The sequence below is a fragment of the Spermophilus citellus genome (genome assembly GCF_964194105.1).
Source record: "Spermophilus citellus genome assembly, chromosome: 3".
Classification (NCBI taxonomy): domain Eukaryota; kingdom Metazoa; phylum Chordata; class Mammalia; order Rodentia; family Sciuridae; genus Spermophilus; species Spermophilus citellus.
Genome location: NC_138184.1, coordinates 211,664,803 through 211,688,062, shown reverse-complemented (window position 1 = coordinate 211,688,062; position 23,260 = coordinate 211,664,803). Strand labels below are relative to the sequence as shown.

General features: G+C 36.2%; 1 protein-coding gene across 1 annotated transcript in view; it reads right to left on the bottom strand.

The window, feature by feature from the left end:
- Positions 1 to 23,260, bottom strand: part of EXOC4 (exocyst complex component 4) — an 816,673-nt gene that overhangs the window by 337,615 nt on the left and 455,798 nt on the right. The gene's annotated exons all lie outside the window — the stretch shown is intronic.

The window sequence follows — 23,260 nt, the reverse complement described above, 5'->3', positions numbered from 1 at the left end:
ATTTAGGATTACTCTATGACAAAGAGAAAAATTTTTAAAAATGACAATTGTGTGAAAGCAAAATGAAGCAAAGAGAAATTAGTAGAAGCTGTCCCAGAATATGCTTCTTTGTCACTGACTGCTCAATAAAAATGGTTGAGGCTGCTGGACAGGTCTTACACAGCAGCAGTTCATATTTGCTGTTACCAAATACATATATTTTTTTAGTCATAGATGGACACAATACCTTTATTTTATTTATTTATTTTTATGTTGTGCTGAGGATCAAACCCAGTGCTTCACACATGCTAGGCAAGTGCTCTACCACTGAGCAACAGAACCAGCCCTGTTACCAGGGCTGTGAGCAAAAGGGAAAATACAGGAAGGTGACTAAAGATCATCTGAGGAGATGGAAATCCCCAAGGACTGTCCCACCATGCCATGAAAGCCCACACTTTGATCTGTGCCATTGTGCTCCACTTCTTCTATCCTAAAAGCTCAGCTACTACTGTATGCAATATTTTATAAAACTCACAAGTTCTTTTATGGCTAATAAAAATCTGACAACAATTCATGGGTAAAGTACTAAGATTCTAAAAGTAAATTTGCCATTTGATGTTAAGAGGATAATGGTGACCAATTTAAGCATGACATGATAACACTTCTATAATAACAATAATAGCAATAACGACAACAATCATAATAATAGCAGCCTAGTTAATGTATATTACATCTACCATGTGCCAGGCACTCCTCTGAGTACTTTGCTCACAAAAATCATGTCAGGCTGGGGGTGTTGTTTAGTGGTAGAGGGCTTGCCTAGAGTGCCAGAGACCATAGGTGTGACCCCCAGCACCATCAAAAAAGAAAAAGATGCCAGGCACTGGTGGTGCATGCCTGTAATTCCAGCAACTCAGGAGGCTGAGGCAGGAGGATTCCAAGTTCCAGGCCAGCCTCGGCAATTTGGTAAGACCCTAAGTAACCAGTCTCAAAAAAAAAAAAAAAGGTGGGTGGTGGCTGGAGATGGATGTAGCACCCCTGAGATAAATCCCCAGTATGAGAGAGAGAGAAACAAAAATTCCCACAGAGTGATTTCTATTGCTGTTCTCATTTTACAGAAGAGCAAACTGAGACAATGAGATACTGAGTTATTTGTCTGAGGATTCACAGGTACTTAGAGGTGGGTGCCAGGGCGATCTACCAACAGCTCCACAGGGTTTTCACTACTACGCTAAAACTCCTCACCACTGTAAAGGGAAATAGAAAACAGATTATGATAGTGATGAGTCTATTAAAGGAAATCTGAAAATAGTGCTAAACTCACTCAATGAGCAGACATGCTCCCCCAGCTAAATGTGAGGTTGACACCCTCTCATTAAACATGGTCCCTTTTCTGTTGGACCAGATGTAATCAAAACCTTAACCTATTAATCAAGATATCTAAACATGGCTGGGGAATCTGAAACAGGAGGATCTCAAGTTCAAAGCCAGACTGAGCAATTTAGTGAGGTCCCTAAGCAACTTAGTGAGACCCTGTTCTAAATACAATACAAAAAGAGCTGGGATGTGATTCTCAGTGGTTAAGTACCTTTGGGTTCAATCCCTAGTATCAAAAAACAAAAAAGATATCTAAACAATTTGGCAGGTAACAACACTAACTTACTAGGGAAGAGTGTGTTAACAGGCCACTGGTGACAGTACAATGTATTAATGTTTTACTATATCTGATCTGTAATACATGGAACTATTTTACTTCTTTTTATCATTTTTTTCCTTAATGCATCTCCTGCAGTCTATCCCCCTCCCTCCCTCCCTCCCTCCCCCCCTTAACCCTTCCTTTCTTTAATAAAGAGTGAATATTATATATTTATTTTGTGATGTTGGGATCAACCCAGGGTCTTGAGCATATAGGCAAGCACTCTACAACTGAGCCGTACCCCAACCCACAATCTATATATTTCTGTAGCAACTTTGCCAATGTCAATCTTGACAGAAAATGCCTTATTATAATTGGCTGTTCTTTGCTATTTCACAGACTACACTATTAAAGAGGCTTATCAGAGCCACACTTTTAATGACAGCACCCATTAGGAATCTTCTAGTGCCACAGTTTTGTGGAAGAAAAAAGTAACACTCTCCTGCCATTATTGAGGGGAAGAAGCAGTTTGTGCTATCAGATCAGATTAAGCATATCAGATCTGATTTCTTGTGAAGACATAACCAAGCTTGATAACAAAAAAAAAGCAAAAGAATGATAAGCACACTTACATTTTCTAATATTATTAAATACTGACTTTCAACAAGGTTGCCTCATAAAGTATGTGACCATGGGAGATGTATATCTATGGGACTATGTATGGGGTCAGACAAATCGAGACTTTATTTTACTTTGTATTTATTTATTTATTTGCAATACTGGGGATTGAACACCAGGGCCTTTTACCACAGCTATATTTTTGCCCTTTTTACTTTTTGAAACAGCGTCTCACCAACTTGTAGAAGCTGGCCTTGAAATTGCAATCCTCCTACTTTAGCCTCCCAAATAGCTGAGATTATTTTGAATTTATTAAAGCCACTAATTTAGCCAGGTATGTGGCTATAATCCCAGGGGCTTGGGAGGCTGAGGCAGGAAGATTTTGAGCTCAAAGCCAGCCTTAGAAATTTAGCAAGTCCCTAAGAAACTCAGCAAATTCTGTCTTTAATAAAATATAAAAAAAGGGCTAGGGATATGGCTTGGTGGTTAAGTGCCCCTGGGTTCAATCCCTGGTACCAAAAACAAAACAAAACAAACAAACAAAAAACTATTCCACTTAATTGACATAGCAAAAGCTGTTTATATATATATATATATAAACAGCTAAGTATATACCACCTACCTTTCTTGCTAATTAACTGGTTGTATAATCTTGAGAAATTTACTACTAAAACTCAGTGTCTTTTTTTTTTGATGGGGTGCTCTCACTAGTCCAGGTTAGCATTGAACTCCTGGGTTTAAGTGATCCTTCTTTCTATCCCAAGCTAGGCACAAGCCACCACATCTCCTGTCTTCATCTTTTCTTTTTGATCCTACAGGTTGGACTCAAGGCTTGGTGACTGCCAGGTAAGCACAGGCAACTGTGGCAGGAGGATCACAAGTTTGAAGCTAGCCTAGAAACATAGCAAGACCCTCAGCAACTGAGTGGCACACTACCTCAAAAAATAAGAAGGACTGGAACAAAACTAAGTAGTAAAGCACCTGCTCGTGGGTTCCATCCCTAGTACCAAAATAAATAATAAATAAGTAAAATAAAATAAAGCCCTGCACAGTATTTCAATGAGACAGAGACCCTCCAGGACAGCAAGGATTCTTGCCTATTCTCCAGCATATGATATGTTTAAAACACATGTATTGAATGAATAAATGAATAAATATTCTGTGTGCCCTTTTCCAATCCATTGTCCATTAATGGCTATTCCTTTTTCAGTGATGTGGAAATTCTTTTATTAGGACTAAGTGACTTATGAAATCCTTGTAAATCAATATGCCACTGTCTTAGTCCATTTTGTGTTGCTACAACAGTATGCACAGACTAGGAGATTTACAAAGAATAGAAATTTATTTCTCAGTTCTAGAGGCTAAGAAATCCAATATCAAGGTTCAAACATGCAGCCTTCTTGCTGCATCATACCATGGCAGGAGTACAAGTTAGCACTCATCAGACATTGAAGAAGGGGGCACTTGACCTCTGTGAGGAGCCCACTCCCACAACAGATAAACGCTGTCTTTGTAAAAACACAAATCCATTCATGATTCTTTTTTGTGCTCTGATCAAAATCAAGGCCTCCACTGCTCTATACCCCCAGGCTAAAGTTCAAGATGAATTTTAGAGAGGACATTCAAGTCACAGAAGTCCCCATCTGGTGAATTAAATGTTTGATCTTTCCTGAACTTAGTACTTTAAACTCAAACAAGAGTTTATGATGATAAAAGCCTCAAACTCTTCATTTATTTCAGTTTACCAAATTGCTTATGAAGAGTTCCTTTATTTTTCCAGGTTTTTTCTTTTGTTTTTGTATTTTTGTGATGCTTGGAATTTGCACTACAGGCAGGTGCTTTATCACTGAGCCCCATCCCCAGTCCTTTTCCGGTTTCTTTAATATTGACCATATCCCCTCCTCCTCTTCTTTTTCTTTTCTTCTTTTTTTTTCTTTTCTCCTCCTCTTCTTCTTCTTTTTTTTTTTAAAATTAATTTCTATATTGAGGCTTTCCAAAAAGCTTATTATAAATATTATAAACTGCAAAGCACCATAAAGTTTTCAGGTTTTTTTTATTATTCCGTTATCTAGTTAATTGTTCATTGTCACATACTACAACCAGAATTGCAGAATTTTAAATTGCCAGGGCCTCAAATCTAACAGAAGCAAAAAAGATAGTGAATATATTTAAAAAATAAGCATTTTGAGGTAGGAGGTACAGCTCAGAGATGGTGCACTTGCCTAGCATCATAAGCGGGCCTTGGGTTTGATGCCAGTACCACAAAGTAAAAAGGAAAAAGAAGCATCTGGGATATGACAGAAACCGAGGAGTAGTCCCAAATCCACACTGAAGTGGAAAAGTATTAATCTAAATGGTATTTCGTGAGTCACCTTATTTTTCTTTGTTTCCCTTTAACAATAGCTTTTCTGTCATTTTCTTAACTAATTGCAGGTACGAACTAAATGCTATACCTTTGCCAGTGAAAGCTTCAAGGCAAAGTTTCCTAAGCACCTGACAATTAATAATATACTTCATTAATCTCTAGGCTTCCATTCTGTATTGATTTTCAAAGAAGAGAACAGGCAGAAAAAGGCTGTTTTACGTAAACACATAAAAACATTCTAAGAATTCTGGTATACTGGGATACAGTGAAAGCCAGAGGCATGAAAGCAGTCCCCTGTGCTATGGTTAAATGTTTGTACCCTCCACTCATTCCTAGGTTGAAGTCCTAATCCTGAGTGAAATGGTGTTAGGAGGTAGGGCCTTCTGGAGGTGATTAGGTTCAGATGGGGTCTCAAAGGTGGAGGTCCCAGGTTGAGATTGGTATTCCTGTAATGAAAGCTAGACAAGAACTAGTGTGTGTTTCCCTCTCTTCCTTTTCTCCCCCTTTTCCTTTCTCTTTCTTTCCCCCTACACCTATCTTTGAGCACATACCAAGAAGGCAGAGATCTGCAAGCCAGGAATCTGACCATGCAGGCAACACTGATCTTTCATTTTCAGCTTCCATTACTTTGAGCAATAAATACCTGCTCTTCAAGCCACCCAATCTACGAAGTTTTGTAATGGCAGCCTCAGCTGACTGAGATACCCCTTCATGCTGGGTCTTCATATGTGCAGTTATTGTGAAGGTTACTCAAAGGATTCTGAAACTTCCTTCAGAACAGATTCAGTTCCAAGATCCCCCCTTCTACATGTTAATGGAAAACTTGCTGGATAAAGCAGGCTTCCACTCCTGCATGTCTCCTGCAATCCTGAGAGAAGGCCTGAGGAGGAATCAGTAAGGACTGGAAATGTCTGTGACTCTTACACTTATTTTGAATTTGAAAAATGTTGCTTTTGTCAGCAAGCTAGAAAAAAATAATTGAGTCAATTCTTTGGGTAAATACTCTTTGTGTCCACTTATATTTAGAAAGCGATCTTATTTTCCCATTTTCTGTTTCATTTTTACCTACTATAGCAAAGAATCTGTGATTAGTGGGTAAGCTGTCAAATGAGCTATGATTTAATACTAAGTTTATTATTCTCACAATTCCAATCCTTCTCACAGCTTCAAGCTGATAATCATCTACCCTGTGATGCCCAATAATGGTAACCATGAGCCATGCATGACTATTCAGCACTTCAAAGGTGGCTGATCCAAATTCAAAAGTATTCTAAAATATACACTTAATTTCTAAGACATTATAAAAAAAAGCTAAAATACGTTAATAATTTTTATATTGATTACAAGTAAATGATAATACTTTGGATGTTGTAAATCAAATTAAAATGTTATTTATTTAATCAGTTTATACTTGTCTAATGTTGGTGCATATTACATTTCTATTAATAAAATTGCATTTGTGGCTTGGGTTATATTTATATTGAAAATAAAGTCACATTTGTAGGTCATGTTATATTTTATATTGCAGAGCGCTAATTTGTACATTTGTCAACCCAAAGCCAAGTCTAATGTTGACTTAGGGGTTCATGTGTCTATAAAGGATATACAAGGACAAGTACCAACGTATTTCTTTTGTAATTGATAAATCTAGTTTGCAAATTCCTATAAAGTAGAAGAAAGGTAGTATGCTGAAAACAGCTATCCAATTGTTTTCAGTAAAATATTTAATTGTATTGATGCTACTGAAGCTAATAATACCATATATTATTTTTAAAAATCAATTATACATATTTTATACATACAGACACAGACCTGCATACATAACTAAAACAGGGTAGTTATAATGACATGAATTCACTTGGAAGGAAAGTTTATTCATAAACTCCGAGAAAGGCCAGGTAAATACTTTAGTTTTTATCTTAAAAAATTAAATTTGATTATTTCTTAAGATATAAATACACTGGAACTGCTAACTAAATGCTGTCTAGTACAAACTATAACTTCACAAACAAATAAAAATAATGAAAAATTGGCAGAGCAAAGCCCCAATGGGAGCAAGCTCTTTAACAAAATGCCTAAGAACAGTTTGATTAAACAAACATTTCCCTTTTGATCTTGTTGATCTTGCCTAATCACGTTAATATTCTCCTTCATTAAAATCTTGAAAGTAATACACTTAACTCAGCTCCAATTCAGATTATCCTACCACAGATGTGGAATTATGTAATTTATTGCGCTGCACAGATCTTCTGGGGCATGTAACAGCTATTTAGATAATGGAAAATTTCTAAAGTCTTGGATTACAGTGTAGTTTTAATTACTCAGGGAGAAATGCTACTTTGAAATTACAACTTTCTAGGTATTTTTAACCTTTTAGTAGAATACCACCTACAAGTTTAAGTAATATTTATATTAATTGATGTACTGCTCTGCATTTTGAGTCTCAACGTTCCTATTTGATCTTTTCAATCTATTTTATCAGGTAAGAACATGTTAAAATATAATTGTTATTTTTAAAACATACAAATACATAATGAATATTTAAATAAGAGTCTCCCAAAACAATGGCGTATGGATGTTAAATGTTTATCTCAGAGCTGCTGCCTCAATCGAAATATTCAAGAATTCTACTTAAGTAACTGTCTTAGGAAAAAAAAAATCAGCAGGGATACACTTTTGTTGACTACAGATTTTTTTTTTTTAAGTATGGGGGATTGAATCCAGAGCCTTGTACATGCTACACAAGTACTCTACCACTGAGTTATATCCTCATACGTTCTTATTTTGATTTTGATACAGAGTCTCTCTAAGTTCCCCAGGCTGGTTCTGAACCTGGAGTTCTCCTGCCTCAGCCCTACTAATGGCTGGGATTATAGGCATGTGCCACAGTGCCAAGCTAAGAATTTCTTTGACTATTTAAAATCATTCAGGGTCTGGAGTTGGGGCTCACCTAGCATGCATGAGGCACTGGGTTCGATCCTCAGCACCACATAAATGTAAAATAAAGATATTAAAAAAATAAAATAAAATCATTCAAACCTCAATTAGATGACGTCAGAAAATTGGATACACACACATATATTTTTATATATACACATACACAAATATACATATAAAATAAATATAGATATATGCAAAATGTATAAGGCAACTGCACTTGATTATTAGAAACTTAATTTTGCTCTAAGATAACTGCAAAGGAAAATTTTTAAAAATGTTTGAAAAAAAGAGCACCATAATTATTGAAAAAAATATACATTCCTAAATAAATATTTTTATGGGTAAAATTCAATTAGTTGATCAAATCTAGATTATTTACTAAAAAACAAAATCCCTCTAATGAACATGCCTTTAACATGTCACCTCAAATATTAATGTTAAAGACGTTTCCTCTATTTCCTCTTCCATTCCTCTCTCTGAGTTGTGGTCTGATGAAGTCTGAACTTTCATTTTTTCCAAGTACATGAAGAGGAGAGCAGCTGTTCTATGTCACAAATCTTATGGGCCTGAGTCTCAGCCCAGTAATACTCCCACACTGATTGATACCTACAACATTCCCTCTCTTCAAATTCAGGTAGATCCAGAGCTTTAACTTAAATCACCAATATTTGTTTTGTGTGGATGATTTCTCCTGGAATACATTTAGGCAAGTTTGAAACGTCTACTCTTGGGGAAAGTATAAAAGCTCAGTGCCTTTCCTACAAATATTGATTCCACACAGCGATGGCAAGAATACTCCCTTGCACTGATGATCCTGGACTTCCAAAGTCTACAATCTCTATTAGCTTTCTGAGGTTTATATCTTAAATTATAATATAACTATATCTAAATGCCCTCTTGTAATTAAACTTTAATTCATAGTTATTCTTAGACTTGAATTTGATCAAGTTAAAATTTCTTACAACAGATACTAAGTTAATATTTAATAGCAGAGAAAGGTTTTTTTTTCTTTTTATAAGACAAAGGATAAGTGGCCACAGAGAGAAATTTCTGCAATATTTCTTGAACCACATTTAATGCCTAAGTCTCCATATAAAAAACAATTACCAAGTCAACTGCTTCAGGCAATAAAAACATAAATTCAACAAAATAAATGAATGTCAATTGTCAATTGTTGCTCTTATAATATGATCTGACATATACATCTTGCTCAGGCCCATTAGCAAAACAATGGCTATAGGCTCAAAGTCACAAATCCCAGGGTTGGGTATTTGACCATGACTCTCTCCAGATATTCCCCTTACTAATAAAAAGTAGAAACAATTTCCTGCAATGTTGGGATTTGTCAAAATTCACAGAATAAATCAGAGACAAATTCAGGAAAAAAGACCATAACCAATATCCTTTCATTTTTGTTGTTGTTGTTGTTATTAACATACAAAGTCAAGATGACTTTGACATTAAAGAACTTGCACCAACATCATATAATATACATTAGTCCACCTTCTCCAAATTGTATAGTTAAAAAAAAATTCAGGCTTTCCAGGCAGACAAGAATATTATTTTAAAAAGAGTTCTAATATTTAACCAAGTTTCTATCCCTCACGTTCCACCAAATCCATCTTCCCCTTTAGTGGCCATGAGTTCATTTACATTTCTTAGGGGCAATAGTGGAAATTAATTTTGCAAATGTTGTTTATTGAAAGGCGTACAGATTTAAGAAAAATGAACACAGTGTCAGACTAAATCTAAGAAAAATCTGTATGGCTTTAGCAAACCATAACTCCCGCATACCTCAGCTTTTCTAAAAATAAGCATCACGATATGTTGCACAACCATATCATGTGAAATCAATTTTCTGGTATAGTTTCCATTTGAAGGGCAAATAAAATACATTTTATTCATCAAATAAAAATCAAATACGTAGTGAATGTGCAATTTTTGTTTTGTTTTGGTACCAGGGATTTAACTCAGGGGCACTTGACTCCTGAGCCACATACCCAGCCCTATTTTGTATTTTATTAGAGACAGGGTCTCACTGAGTTGCTTAGCACCTCCCTTTTGCGGAGGCTGGCTTTGACTCATGATCCGCCTGCCTCAGCTTCCCAAGCCAGTGGGATTACAGGCATGTAGCACTGCATCAGCTCAATGTGCAATGTTTCAGAGATGGTCTTCACCATCTCTGGGAACATCCAGGTCTGGTATTCACACAAAGCAGCTGACAATCAAATACTCACACTTAAAGTAATCAATTACAGGCAGCTTCCAGAGGAACAAACTCAGCACTTTTCACAGTTTGTAACCAGAGGTCAACTGTGGTCCAAAAATATCAAACGGAAAGTCTAGAAACAAATGATTTGCAAGTTTTTAAATTGTGCACTACACTGAGCAGTGTGATAAAATCTTGTACTGTCATGTTCCATCTATGTGGGACATGACTCATCCCTGCATCCAGCAGAGCCTTGCTATATATGTTGTCCACCCACTGGCTCCCTAGTTGCTATATTCCTTATTACTTGGACCATCTTGGTAACATAGTTTACCTTGAGAATTTCTATGCCAAAGAGAAGCCATAAAGTTGGTAGTCTAAGTGAAAGGGTTAAAAAAAAAATTCAGTACTAGGGATTGAATGTCAAAACATTCGACCTCTGAGCTATATCCCCAGCCCTTTTTATTTTGCAACAGGGTCTCTCCAGGTCTTGGCTGGCCTTGAACTTGTGATCCTGTCTCAGCCTTCTGAGATTTTGGAATTACACGTATGCATCACCACACCCAGCTAGTTTTTTTCTTCAAAACTGGTTGTATCAAGGGGAAAAAACATGAGCTCTGAAGTTATACAGTTCTGTGTTCCCGAATTTGGATGGTCCCTTGGTTATGTGCCTTAAGTAAGCTTTTACAACTATTTTTCAATGCTTCACGAAGAAAAAAAAAAAAAGAAGGAAGAATAATCTTAATTTCACAGACATACTGAAAGATAATATTGTTATAATATTATTCTAAAATAATAAGAAAACAAAATAATAAGAAAGTTTATGTTAAAGTTCTTGCTTTTTATTTAAACTTTTGTTTCTATGAATGAGAATAAACATAAAAAGAAATGAAACAAAGATAAAAGGTAAGGAAAAATAAGATATTCTCCATCTTGGGAAAGAACCACCTTTTTCTCTGTCAACTCTGAGAGAACATTAGCATTACCATAGGAATTTTTTAAAAAGTACCTTCCCAGGTCCCAAGACTTACCTAACCATGTATTAGAATTACCAGGAAAGGGCCCTGGACCTGGAATTATTTTTGAAGTTCACTAGATAATTCTCTTTCAGTCAATTCCAGACCTGTTCTTAGATGAAATTTCCTAAGGCAGATATAAACCCATAACATAAAGGTTATGTTTAGTAAATATTTATTAAATGAGTATTTTGCATATAATGATTGATTGAGCCCATTTGTAATATATTCAAAAAAGAAAACACTAGAACTATACTAATAATGTCTCAGGAGAAACACCAACAAATAAGATATTGTGCTGTCACAATTTAATAATGGAGCCTGACAGTTAAGTATAGTGAAACAAAATAAAATTGTGATAAATGCAACAAAACAAACATAGCAAAAAGTAGAGTGGGATTAATGTGCTACTCTAAAGCAGCTATATGAATTCAATAGATTGTATTGTTCCAATGTCAACAACAAAATTCCTCAAAACATTATATAGGAAAAAATAACCCCAAATTTAAATGGAAATATCAGTGCTTTGCATTTATACTGCCCATGTTTTAGATGCCCCTTAATTAGGACTCTATGTCCCCACCCACACCACATTACCTGTTTTGAAGTGCTGGAAATTGAACCCAGGTCCTTAAACATGCTAGATCATTGTTCTACCAGTTATTTTATAATTCTTAATGACTAAGAAGCAGTATGAATAATCTTTGAAACACAGTATTCCTGACCCATATTTATGTAAATTTTCATAACAAAACTATACTTTTTTATAATACCTCATGCAGCCATATTTCAGCATAATCAATGAATTTGGATGTCCCTTGGTTTTTACTGCTTTAGGACTTGAACCAGGCAACATAATTGTTAGGATAAACATAATTCCAATGCCTGTACAATTCCATTTCAAACTTTTAAAATGCTGTTCTTAGATGAAATTTCATAGGGAAGATATCAACTCCATATAATGGACATCATTGGTAATAAAGACTAGAAAAGTTACTATCATGATCATTATAACAATTACCAACACAGACTTATTTAAACTACTAATGGCTTGGTTTTGTCAACTCATTGGCAAATAACTCATTATTTAATTATGATATCTTATCATTAAACAATATCAAGTTTCTCAAGACAGGCAAATTGGAAGGGATTAAGCTTTTAAGCAAAGGACTGAAGAGTGACAGTAAAATGTTGAATCACTAGATGAAAAGTTTACTATCTTATTTAAAAATAAATGAAGGGCTGGCAATGTAGCTCAGTGGTAAAGTGTTAAACTAGTATATGCAAAGCACTGGGTTAAATCTTCGGCATTTTCAATAGACAAATAAATAAATATAAATAAATTAAAAAGTGAGTGCATCTTCAACTGTTTTCTTTACTTTTAGGCTAGGGGAATAATCCAGGTGCGGTAAACAAAGAACTTTGGGTTGCCAGGGAGAGTAATGAAAATAATATTCTAATTTTTAAAATGTCAAGATTTCTTTTCTTTTTTTTTTTTAGCTGTATGTACATCTTTATTAGAAAAGAAATTAACCATTACCACTAGTTACCACAGAAGGAAATTAAAAATCTTACAATTCTAGAGATAAACTTCACAATAAGGGAGTCTTAAATTTCCAACTTGCGTGTGTGTGTGTTATTTAGGACAGTGTTTCTCAAAATTTGGCTCCTTTCAGACATACTCTTGGGATTTCTTGGGACAAATTTGGGATATAAGTTTTCTATGCTAATGTTTTACATTTTATATTTTAATTTTGCTGGAATCTAAATCCAATGATACATAGCTGTTCAGGGTGATCTGGAACCATCTTGTCTAAGTATTGCCACATGTTTGCCTCTTGCCCTGCTGCCTCTATCCACATGACCCTGATGAAGACCAACCCTGTGCTCAAATTTTTCTCACAGGTTCTCAAATTGGGTGCTCATGCCCTTTCAGAATTGTGGAATGTTTCCAATGAGATTTGTGAGATGGCAAGGTGAGAACAATGGCTCTAAGCAGTGACCCTCAAGGTTAGATGGGGTGGGGTAGGTTTGAAAAAACACACTCAAAATATCCAGGGATTTCATGATACAAATTGCATAAAGTCATGTTCAGCAAAATAATTTCAGCTGATGGGAAATGGCAGGAAACCAACTGTAGATTCATCCTTGGAGCATCTGGATAAATATGGTTGAGAAACACTGGTTTGGAGGTAGAGGCATGCTGGCACACACAGAATGGTTAATAAGAAACACAAGCTAAGGATAAGTGAATACTAAACCAGAACTTGTCATGGTTTTCTGGAACCCAAAGGACCAATCTAGAAGAAAACTGGGATGATCCATCAACCTTCTTGGCCCTGTGGTTAGGTTCTTTTTTTTTTTTTGGGGGGGGGCTTTTGGAGCATTTGCATTTGCACTGGTACACAAATTTGAATACACTTAGAATTATCCAAAAAGGCTTTTTAAAAAATGCCATTTTGGGGGCTGGGGTGAGATCTCAGGTAGAACACTTGCCTTGCAACTGATAGGCACTGGGTTTGTTCCTAAGCACCATATATAAATAAATAAAATAAATAAAGTAAAGATATTGTGTCCATTTTTTTAAAATGCCATTTTTGGGGTGCCCATCTTCCATGTTTCTGATTCCACCAGTCTAGGTGAGGGTGATGATTTGCATTTCTAATAAAATGCCAGAGAAGGCTGGTCCAGGGGTCACCACCCTGTGAAGTACCTGGCAAGCAGCTCTTCAGCCTTGACCAACTAACTACACAAATTTGCTACATCCACTGAAGCTTACCTCAAGCACAATCCCATCTCTAGCCCTGGAGACTCCACCAGTATCCTCCTAAACTCATTCGCTTTCCTCTTATAGAAAAATCTGTTCTTTACAGTCCTTCCATGTCAGGGGGAAAGACTGAGATGAAGTCCACATAGCTACTTTTCTTTTTAGTGGTATTGGGCTTATAGCACGCCAGGCAACCTTCTGATACCACTGAGCCACACCCCTATCCCTATGTGGTTTCTTTTCTATCTTTAGTGCTTAGAACACAAGACAGTGTTTTACAAATTTTTTATTGATTTACATGCATGTTATGATTAAGGAAATGAGTGGGCTCTAGAAACAGACCACCTGGGTTTGAATCTGGCTATGTGACTTTCTGTGTAGTTAGGGGTATGCTATTTAAATTCCCCAGGCCTTAGTTTTCCTATCTAAAACACTTAGGTTGGGGCTGGAGATATGGCTCAAGCGGTAGCGCGCTTGCCTGGCATGCGTGCCGCCCGGGTTCGATCCTCAGCACCACATACAAAGATGTTGTGTCCGCCGAGAACTAAAAAATAAATATTAAAAAAATTCTCTCTCTCTCTCTCTCTCTCTCTCTCTCTCTCTCTCTCTCTCCCCCCCCCCCCTCTCTCACTCTCTCTTAAAAAAAAAATAAATAAAATAAAACACTTAGGTTTATCAACAGGGCTGATAGCAAGGGGCTTTAGTACAAACTGAATTACATAATACATGTCAAGTGGCTAGCACAGTCCTGACATTTGGCAGAGGCCCAAGTAATCATTAATATTTCTTTGACTATATTATTAAAAAATATTCTAAGGAGGAAAGCAATGCTAAGATGCTGCTGGAAAATTCCTGAAGAAAGGGTACATGAGCATACACTGATTTTCACACATTGATAATATTCAATGCTTTTGAATAGGATTGATTACTACATTTAGAATTGACAAAACTCTTTTTTTTTTAACCTAGGGGTGCTTTACCACTGAGCTACATCACCAGTTCTTTTAAATTTTGTATTTTGGGACAGGGTCTCACTAAGTGGCCCATGCTGGCTTCAGACTTTTGATTCTCCTTCCTCCTTCCTGATCCTGAGTCACTGGGATTGCAGATATGAGCCACAATGCCTGATTTGCTTTTTAAGTAATTTTTTCTCTATTTCTCATACAGGACTGAAATGACAGCCATGAGATTGTGAGGGACATGGAGAAGGTGGTCAAATGTAGCTTTTCTTCTACATGGAACACTTTTTATGATTTGAAGAATAGCTCTGTTCTAACCACACTGGTTGCTTTCCAATTTCTCAAATGTGCCGAGCTCTTCCTCATTACAAAACTTTCAATTCTTGTGTATACATCTATAAGTAATCTCAGCTACTTGATAGGTTGAGGTAGAAGGATCTGAATTTTGAAGCTACCCTCACCCATTTAGCAAGACCCTGTCTCAGAATAAAATAATAAGAGCTGGGGATGTAGCTCTGTGGTAGAGTGCTTGCCTAGCATGGGTGAGGCCATAGTTTGAATCCCCAGTACTGCAACAACAAATAAACAAACAAGAACAACAACAACAATTACAAAATCCCTTCAATCTTCAACTTCAATGCCACCTCTCCAGGAAGACTGCTCAATAATACTCTTGAAGTGGCCACACATTTTTACCCTCCTACTACTCCCCTCATGATTGCATTCATGTCATTTATTGCATTTTCTAATTCTCTGATCTTTTTGCTCTCATATATTTGTTTATTATCTCTCTCCCCATTGTATTTATAAACCTGTGAAGACAGAAGTCATGTTGGTTTGGTTCACCTCTACATATCCAGCACACTTAACATGTTTCTACCACCATATAGAAGATATATAAGTTAAGTACTTTTTAATGATATTCTGTTTATTCTGTTGCATTCCATTTATGGAGTGTTGAAGATGTTACTGTTCACGTTACATAGTATTATCTCCAAGATCTGTAAAAGCTACTCTTGTTTTCAGCAACAGACGTTCTTTTGAGCAAATGGTTTAGTTTATATACAGATAAAAGGAATTAAATGAGATATGCGCGCACACACATACATATACATACACATATATACATAATGATACTGCAAAGCTCAAAGACACACCTGTGGATCACCTATGGCCAGAACACTAATATCATAGCTATCTGACTTTTGTGTGTGTGTGTCCTGGTGATTAACCTCAGGACCTCTTGCATCAAAGCATTTGTGCTACCACTGAGCTGCACAGCCAGCCCTCTATGTGACTTTTTGAGCTATAATATCCTTAATTTTACATTTATCAAAAGATTTTAGGATACTTAGTTGCATCTTTACAAGTCATCTTAGATCTTTTGAGAATGAAGAGGATATGGATATTCTACCCCAAAACATGCCATTTTAGCACTAAGATTATTTTACACTTAAGAAAGCAGAGAATCAAAACACGTAGGAAGAAATTTTTATTCCCTTCAGCACTTAGAAGATGGACTAAATTTCCCTTTGAGAAAGGGGGATAATTTTCCCATTAAAAAGTATTGTCTCAGGCTGGGGTTGTGGCTCAGTGGTAGAACACTTGCCTAGCATATGCAAGGCACTGAGTTTAATCCTCAGCACCATATAAAAAATAAAATTATCTCCCATTAGTTTCCACATTTTCCTAGTCATTTCGCCCAAACTAACTGACCCATGAAGCTCAACCGCTTTCACTTTGTTAACTGGTATATAAGACCCTGGGTCTAGTCACTATTTAATTTTTTTTTAACTCACATGCATTGAATACTAATAGAGAATCTTAGAGAGTAGAGGAAAAGTTTTTCTTCCTCCTGCATGGGAAAAGAGAGAATATAAACAAACACACCTGTTTCTTGACATGAAGCACTGTATTATAGAACTAAATGGGAGCCACCTGTCAGGAAAAGGCCCAGAGTGGGATAGAGAATACCAGTAGTGGAGGAAGGAGGCAAAGGCTACTGAGACAGACCCATAGTGTTCTGGGGCCTGTGAACACATTAGTGGCACTTCCTGTGACTGTTAACTTTGGGTTGAGGAAGAGATATCAAAAACCGCTTTGCAGTGAGATGAATTTTATTTTAATAATTCATTAATTAATTTTGGCAGTGTTGGGGGATCAAACCCAGGGCCTCATGTATACACCCCTAGCCCAGGATGAATTTCTAAAGATGACTTTTTCCTTCTTCAAGAAACTCAGAAGTAAATATCTCCTTTATTCTGACAAAGACTCCCAACTTGGACCAAACTTGAGCCAGTCTCCTCTTTCTGCCTAGGCCACTAAATTTGGGCTCTGTCCTTGGCCCCTTTTGTCGAGTTTTAGCAATAATGCTCCTGGGTCAGTTTAGGCAACTGACCTTCATATCTGATCAAATATCTCTCCTAGTGCCCCACACTTGATATATGGCCATCCTTAATATCTGGTATCAACTTTGATCATCCCCAAGCCTCAATATTGCATTGTCTTGACCTGTCTTCAGCAATAATCCAGTTAAGTTGGTATATCCAGATTCCTCTACTCCTGGTTGTTTCTTCTTAGCAGTTTTCCATCCATCAAACTCTACAGACCTTTGGTTTATAATACGTCTGGTGTTGAGTACAATGTTTTCCTCTACTACAAAACACTGATACAGCAGCCCCACTTAATTAAGTCTTCATACTTTTTTTTTTTTTTTTTCCCCAGTACTGGGGATTGAGTCTTGCACATCCTGGGCAAGCAATCTACCACAAAGCTACCCCAGCCCTTTTAAATTTTATTTTCAAACAAGGTGTCCCTAAGTTGCTCAGCCTGGCCTGAAATTTACAATCCTGCTGCCTTAGCCTCCCGAGTAGCTAGGATTACAGGTATGCTTTACTGCTCCTGGCTTCCTACTATCTTTAACAAGTGTCATGAATGTTGTTTTTTTCTTTAGAAATTCCTTTACAGTTGTAACTCTTAGCCTGATGTATAGTAGATCAGGCCATGAGTGCTAGATTTCTGCATTTATGTTTGCTAGAATAGGGAGAGAGAGAAGGTGCTGGTTATGACTAAAGCAGGAGGACTAAAATGGTCCAACAAAATCCTTCTACATGGTCCTGAACAATCACCCCTATTTGGAAAGCTATTTATGAAGAAATTGTTAGGAGAGAAAAACAAAAATTCAAAACTGTTTATTTTTCAAGCTATTTGATCTATAGCAGTAACTTTGGGGAGGGGTTAAGAGAGAATGAGAAGCACTGGGTTGCAAATGGAAGAAGCCAAACAGAAAAATAGTAATATAACAAAACACATCTAAGGCAAGAAGACATCAGCACAACATTAGCACAATTTTAGTGTGCACACAGAATGCTGTGAATGCTTGACTGATGGATGAGAAACCATTGGTTAATTCCAAAGGAACTGGAATCCTTTGTTTTTTCAAGTATTCAGAATGTAATATAAATGTCAAAACTTTCACATACGAACAAATTAAGCATCTCTTGACAAAGAAAAATGGGCCTAGACTATGAAACTATGTTTTCTGAAATATTTAAATGATAGACAAGATAAATTACATATGAGGGTTTTATTTTTCTAAGGCAGAAAAGTACATTTTCACCAATACTGAGAGATAATTTACTTGCTTAAAAAAAATATATATATATATTCAGGCCATATTCTACTTCCAGAGCTTCCTTCCCATACTACTTATAACAGAGAATGCTAATAACTAATATAATAGGGCACCATTTCTTTTCTTATCAGTCCTCAGGGAGCAATAATCATCACTATACTATCATTTATACTATAAATAAAATTGCTAATCCACTGGGACCCAGAGTAAAAAGCTGCCAGGTATTGTTTTACTGCTGCCACTTTCTTCAGTGCATACTTTCATTTTGTAGAAGATCTCATTCTATTTAATTAAACATACACATTGATCAAAGGAAAAACTCAAGTAGAATGCACATAACGAAATGCCTGGTTCCTCTAGTGTGTGCCTTCCGAGTTCCATTTTCAACCCACTTCATAAAGGCCAGCCGTCTCAGAGTTAATCACGTTATAAAACTTACTGCCTTCTCTTTCCTGGCTCTGTTTCCTGGTGAAGTTCTCCATAAAATTACATAATGACCTCAGGACATTTCTATTTACATTATAGGGTGTCTCCATCATGATTTTAACCCCAAGTTCAATGACATTTAAATTGATGCTAAAGAGTTCCACTCTAGACCAACTATTTTAAGAGTTTCGAGGCAAACATAAATGCCCTCTAATCCTATTTTTTAAAATAAATTTTTACATATTCCTGTACATATAAAACACAGTTTGGTAAACTCACAAAATAGTATTTTAAGATTTGATATAAATATTTATCTTAAATACTTTTAGCCAACAGAATTATTTCTTTAAGTCATATTTCATGGCATCTGATTACTAGCTGGGTAAGCTAAAATAATGATCAATGGCTTAAATTAATTTTTAAGAACAGACTGAATAATTTAGTTTAAACAAAGGTTAATACTTGTATTAATAGTCAAGTCATGAAGTATGGAAAGCATTGATGTTAGGAAGCCACATGGACAGGAGCCAATGTAAAAACTTCAAATCCAAAATAATATGGGAAAATTTATAAGGATATTAGAGCAAGCCAATCTTTAAAGTTAATAACATTCCAAAGCATGTCTATTCTTCTCCTATAGATTTATCAAAACTGAGCTGAGTGCAGTGGTACAGGCCTGAGATTCCAGCTAATCGGGAGGCTAAGGCAGGAAGATCCCTTGATCCCAGGAGTTTAAGGCCAGCCTGGGCAACAGAGCAAGAAACTAAACAACAACACAACAAAACAAATCTATAGGAGCCCAGTCAAGTCTCAGCTGGTGTTAGCTGAAGTGACAGAAAACACTCTGTTGACTACTCATCCCTGGATATACTAGATCAAGTTTACCACAATCACCATCACCATCACAATCACCATAATCTACTTCACACTGTCTCTGTTAATGAATGGGTCAGGCCAGGAGACTCTGTTCTACAGCAGGATTCTACAGCATCAAACTACAGAATTCAATGGCAGCCAAGTCAAAGGATAACTAGAACCCAAGATCATATTCTTCCTATTACAAAGCTGAAATTGAAGTGAAGTAGTAAACATTAAAACAACAACAACAACAAATAAAACTCCAAAGGATCATGGTGTAGAGTAAGGATGAAAATGACATATATATTGATTTTTTACAGGAAAACTCAATTAAGAAAAAAAGAAATGCTAACAAACGGAAAAGCAAGCACGATAGCCAAATTATTATGGAAGACGAATCTTGTGGGCCGGCTGTCATTTAAATCCTGTCTTCTTTCACCCAGTTTTATAAACTTTACTACCATTGTTATGTTTCCCTTGCGTTTTTTAATAGCCCCTAACTATGTCACACATTTGCCCTAACACTTGCAATATTCTGAATGAGTCGCTGTTCTTTGCAAAGAAAATATCCAGTAATGGAGCACATCTGTAATCTCAGTAACTTGGGAGGCTAAGACAGGAGAATCCAAGTATAAGGTCAGCCTGGGCAATTTAGCAAGACACTGTCTCAAAATAAAAATGTTAAGAAAGGGTTGGAGGTAGAGCTTAACCTAGGTAGAACACCCCTAGGTTAAATGTCCAGTAGGGGGAAGGGGTGGGGATCCAATGGAAGATTGGGTAGAAGCTTTACCAATGGAATTTATTTACTTTGTTTGGATATTGTTTGTTTTGCAGTACTGGAGATAAAACATAGGGGTGTTCTGTCAGTGAATTACACCCACAGCCCTTTTATTTTGAGACATGGTCCCTCTAAATCGAGGCTGGTCTCAAACTTGTGATTTTTCTGTCTTGGTTATCCCAGTCATGAGGGTTACAGCTGTGCACCATTGTGCCTGACTAGATTTTAAAACCTAGTAAAATTTCCAAGTAAGTTGCTATCTTTATAACTAATTCTTCTTCAACAAATTCTCACTGGAGAGAAGAACACAGATGGCAGTAATGGTCTTGCAACTACCATTCTTAGCAATTTTATAATTACTGTTCCTTCACTTCCCACCTGTCTTTACCTAGTCTCTAGGCATCACCTCACACATCTCTCTCTATTCCATTTTTAATCACCTAACAAGGACTTCATTTATTATTGACAAATTAGCGATTTATAGACATTGGAGAAATTAATAAAATGCTCTTTACCAAAATCTGATTATTCATTATTATAGATACTAAGACAATCAAAAGATTTTAAGACCATAAAGATTTTTCAATGGTATCTTACTTATTATGAAGCAACATATCCATTCACAACAATTTCTAGACTTCAATCATAAGGTCTCATATTGGGCTGGGGATGTAGCTCAAGCAATAAAGTGCTTGATGAGCATGTGTGAGGATCTGGATTCAGTCCCCAGCACTGAAAACACAACAACAAAAGAAAAGTAAGTTTCCATATCTCATAGTTCATGTTCTCCCCTTCTCTACTCCATGTACTCCACAATTCAAAATCTCCCAAATGAACTGATCCCACAACTGATGTTATCTTTCACTTGTACATTATATTACTTACATAAACCAAAGTATAAATAAGATTCACTTAATCTCTAATTTCCAAATCCCTTACAAATTAAGTACTTATTTCCTTCAAGGAATAAGTTTTGTCCTACCAGACTACATTCCTTTTCCTTTTCCAAGGGTGATTGGTTCCAGGATCCTCTGCAGATAATCATATCTGTGAGTGCTCACACTCTTTATGTAAAAATGGCATAGTATTTGTATATAATCCAGGCACATCATTCTATTAATTAAATCATCTCTAGATTACTTATAAATTACCTACTACAATGTAAATGCTACATAAATAGTTGTTACTTTATACAGTTTAGGGAATAATGACAGGAAAAAAATGTCTGTATGTGTAAAATATAGATATTATTCTTTTTCTGGTGATTGTAGATATGAAGTTGCTGAATCCATACAAGCAGAATGCACAGACATGGAAACTTCACCTCCTGAAAGGATTATGGTCCTTAGTTGTATTCCTTATCTTTCCCTACTCTTCTGACTTTAATGTTTATCATTCATAATTTGATTTTACATGTACGGATTGCTAAAGCATGCAAAGTATTATTTCTCAACTTTCTAAACTTTATATAAATGCTTTCGATGTGATGTTTACCAAGCACTACATTTGGAAAGCTGATTCTTCATGTTGATACACATAGTCTCCCTTCCAATCAATTTTACTGCTGGGTGGAATAGATATCCTTTTATTATAACATTGTGTGTTTCTTATATGTGATAAATACATTAATATGTTTTATTACAGCATTTTTATTAATCCTTCTATTCATGAATAGTTAGGATATTTCCAGTACTTTACTTATACCAACTAATATAGGGTGTTACTTTATTGGTAAGGAGTCTATCTTTTCTGTCTGCCTTTATTCATTTATTTAGCAGTACTGAGGCTCAAACCTGGGGGATAGATACTTTACCACTGAGCTACATCCCAAGTCCTTTTTTCTTAGCATTTTGCTAAATTGCCCAGATGGCCTTGAACTTGTGATCCTCCTACCTCTGCCTTCTGTCTAGCTGGGATTATAGGTTTGTGCTACCATACTCAGCTCCCTCTGTCTGCTTTTAATGCTGCTTAATCTTTGACTTTGCTGTTCTACAGTTTTATATGGATGCATTGCGGTATGTGTTTATACTGTTTTCCTTGCTTGAGATTCATCATACTTCTGAGATCCAAGGGTCTTAGCCACTTAACAATTCTGGAAATTTCTCATTTTCTATCTTTTAAAATATTGCTTCTTTCTGATTTTTTAAATTGTCTTCTTTTGTAACTTCATTTATGTGTGGTTTTGTATTTGTTCGTCCTAGGAACTGAACACAGGGGTGTTTTTAATTACTGAGCTACATCCCCAGAACTTCTCTTTTTCTTTTTTGCTTTCTTCCTTCCTTTCTGCTTTCTTTCTTTCTTGTCCTTTCAATTTCAAGACAGAGTCTCACTAAATTGCCTAGGGGGCCTCAAATTGGTGATCCTCCAGCCTCAGCTTCCCTATTAGCTGGGATGGTAGGCATGTGCCACCACACCCTGCCCCATGGATTCTATCTGGAAATTGGATAGTGTTAAAAGAACTTGTGGTCCGTTTTAAAACTGCTACAGAATTCTACTATTTTGTTTTGGTGTTTTGTGGTGGGAACTGAACCGGGATCCTCAACACATGCTAAGCATATGCTCTGTCACTAAGCTGCACCTGCTGCAGAATCTTAGAAATTTTAATATCTCTTTTGTACTTTTGTTATTTTTAAAAATATTTCATCTTTATATGTTACATTTCAAGTACCTTTGTCAAATGTATATTATTGCTTACTAATTATCTCTTGAATGTGTATATTCTGTTGTTTAACCTTAAGCAAGTATGTTGGGAGGTAGGGGTTCTGGGAATTGAACCCAAGTGTGTTGTACTACTGAGCTACTTCTTCGTTGTTTAATTTTGTTGTTGAGACAGTGGCTCACTAAGTTGCAAATGCTGGTCTTGAACTTGTAATTCTCCTACCTCAGACCCCTGAGTAACTTGGATTATAGGCATGAATCACCACATCTAGCATTTAGCCCATAAACTTTAAAAGCAAAGATGAGAATTTTCATTCCTAGAAGTCTATTTGGTTCTTTTCAAGTCTGCCTAGTCTTTTTTGACAGCATCTTTTTCCTTTTCTCATGTTTTCATCAAAATTTGTTTTTTTTAATCTT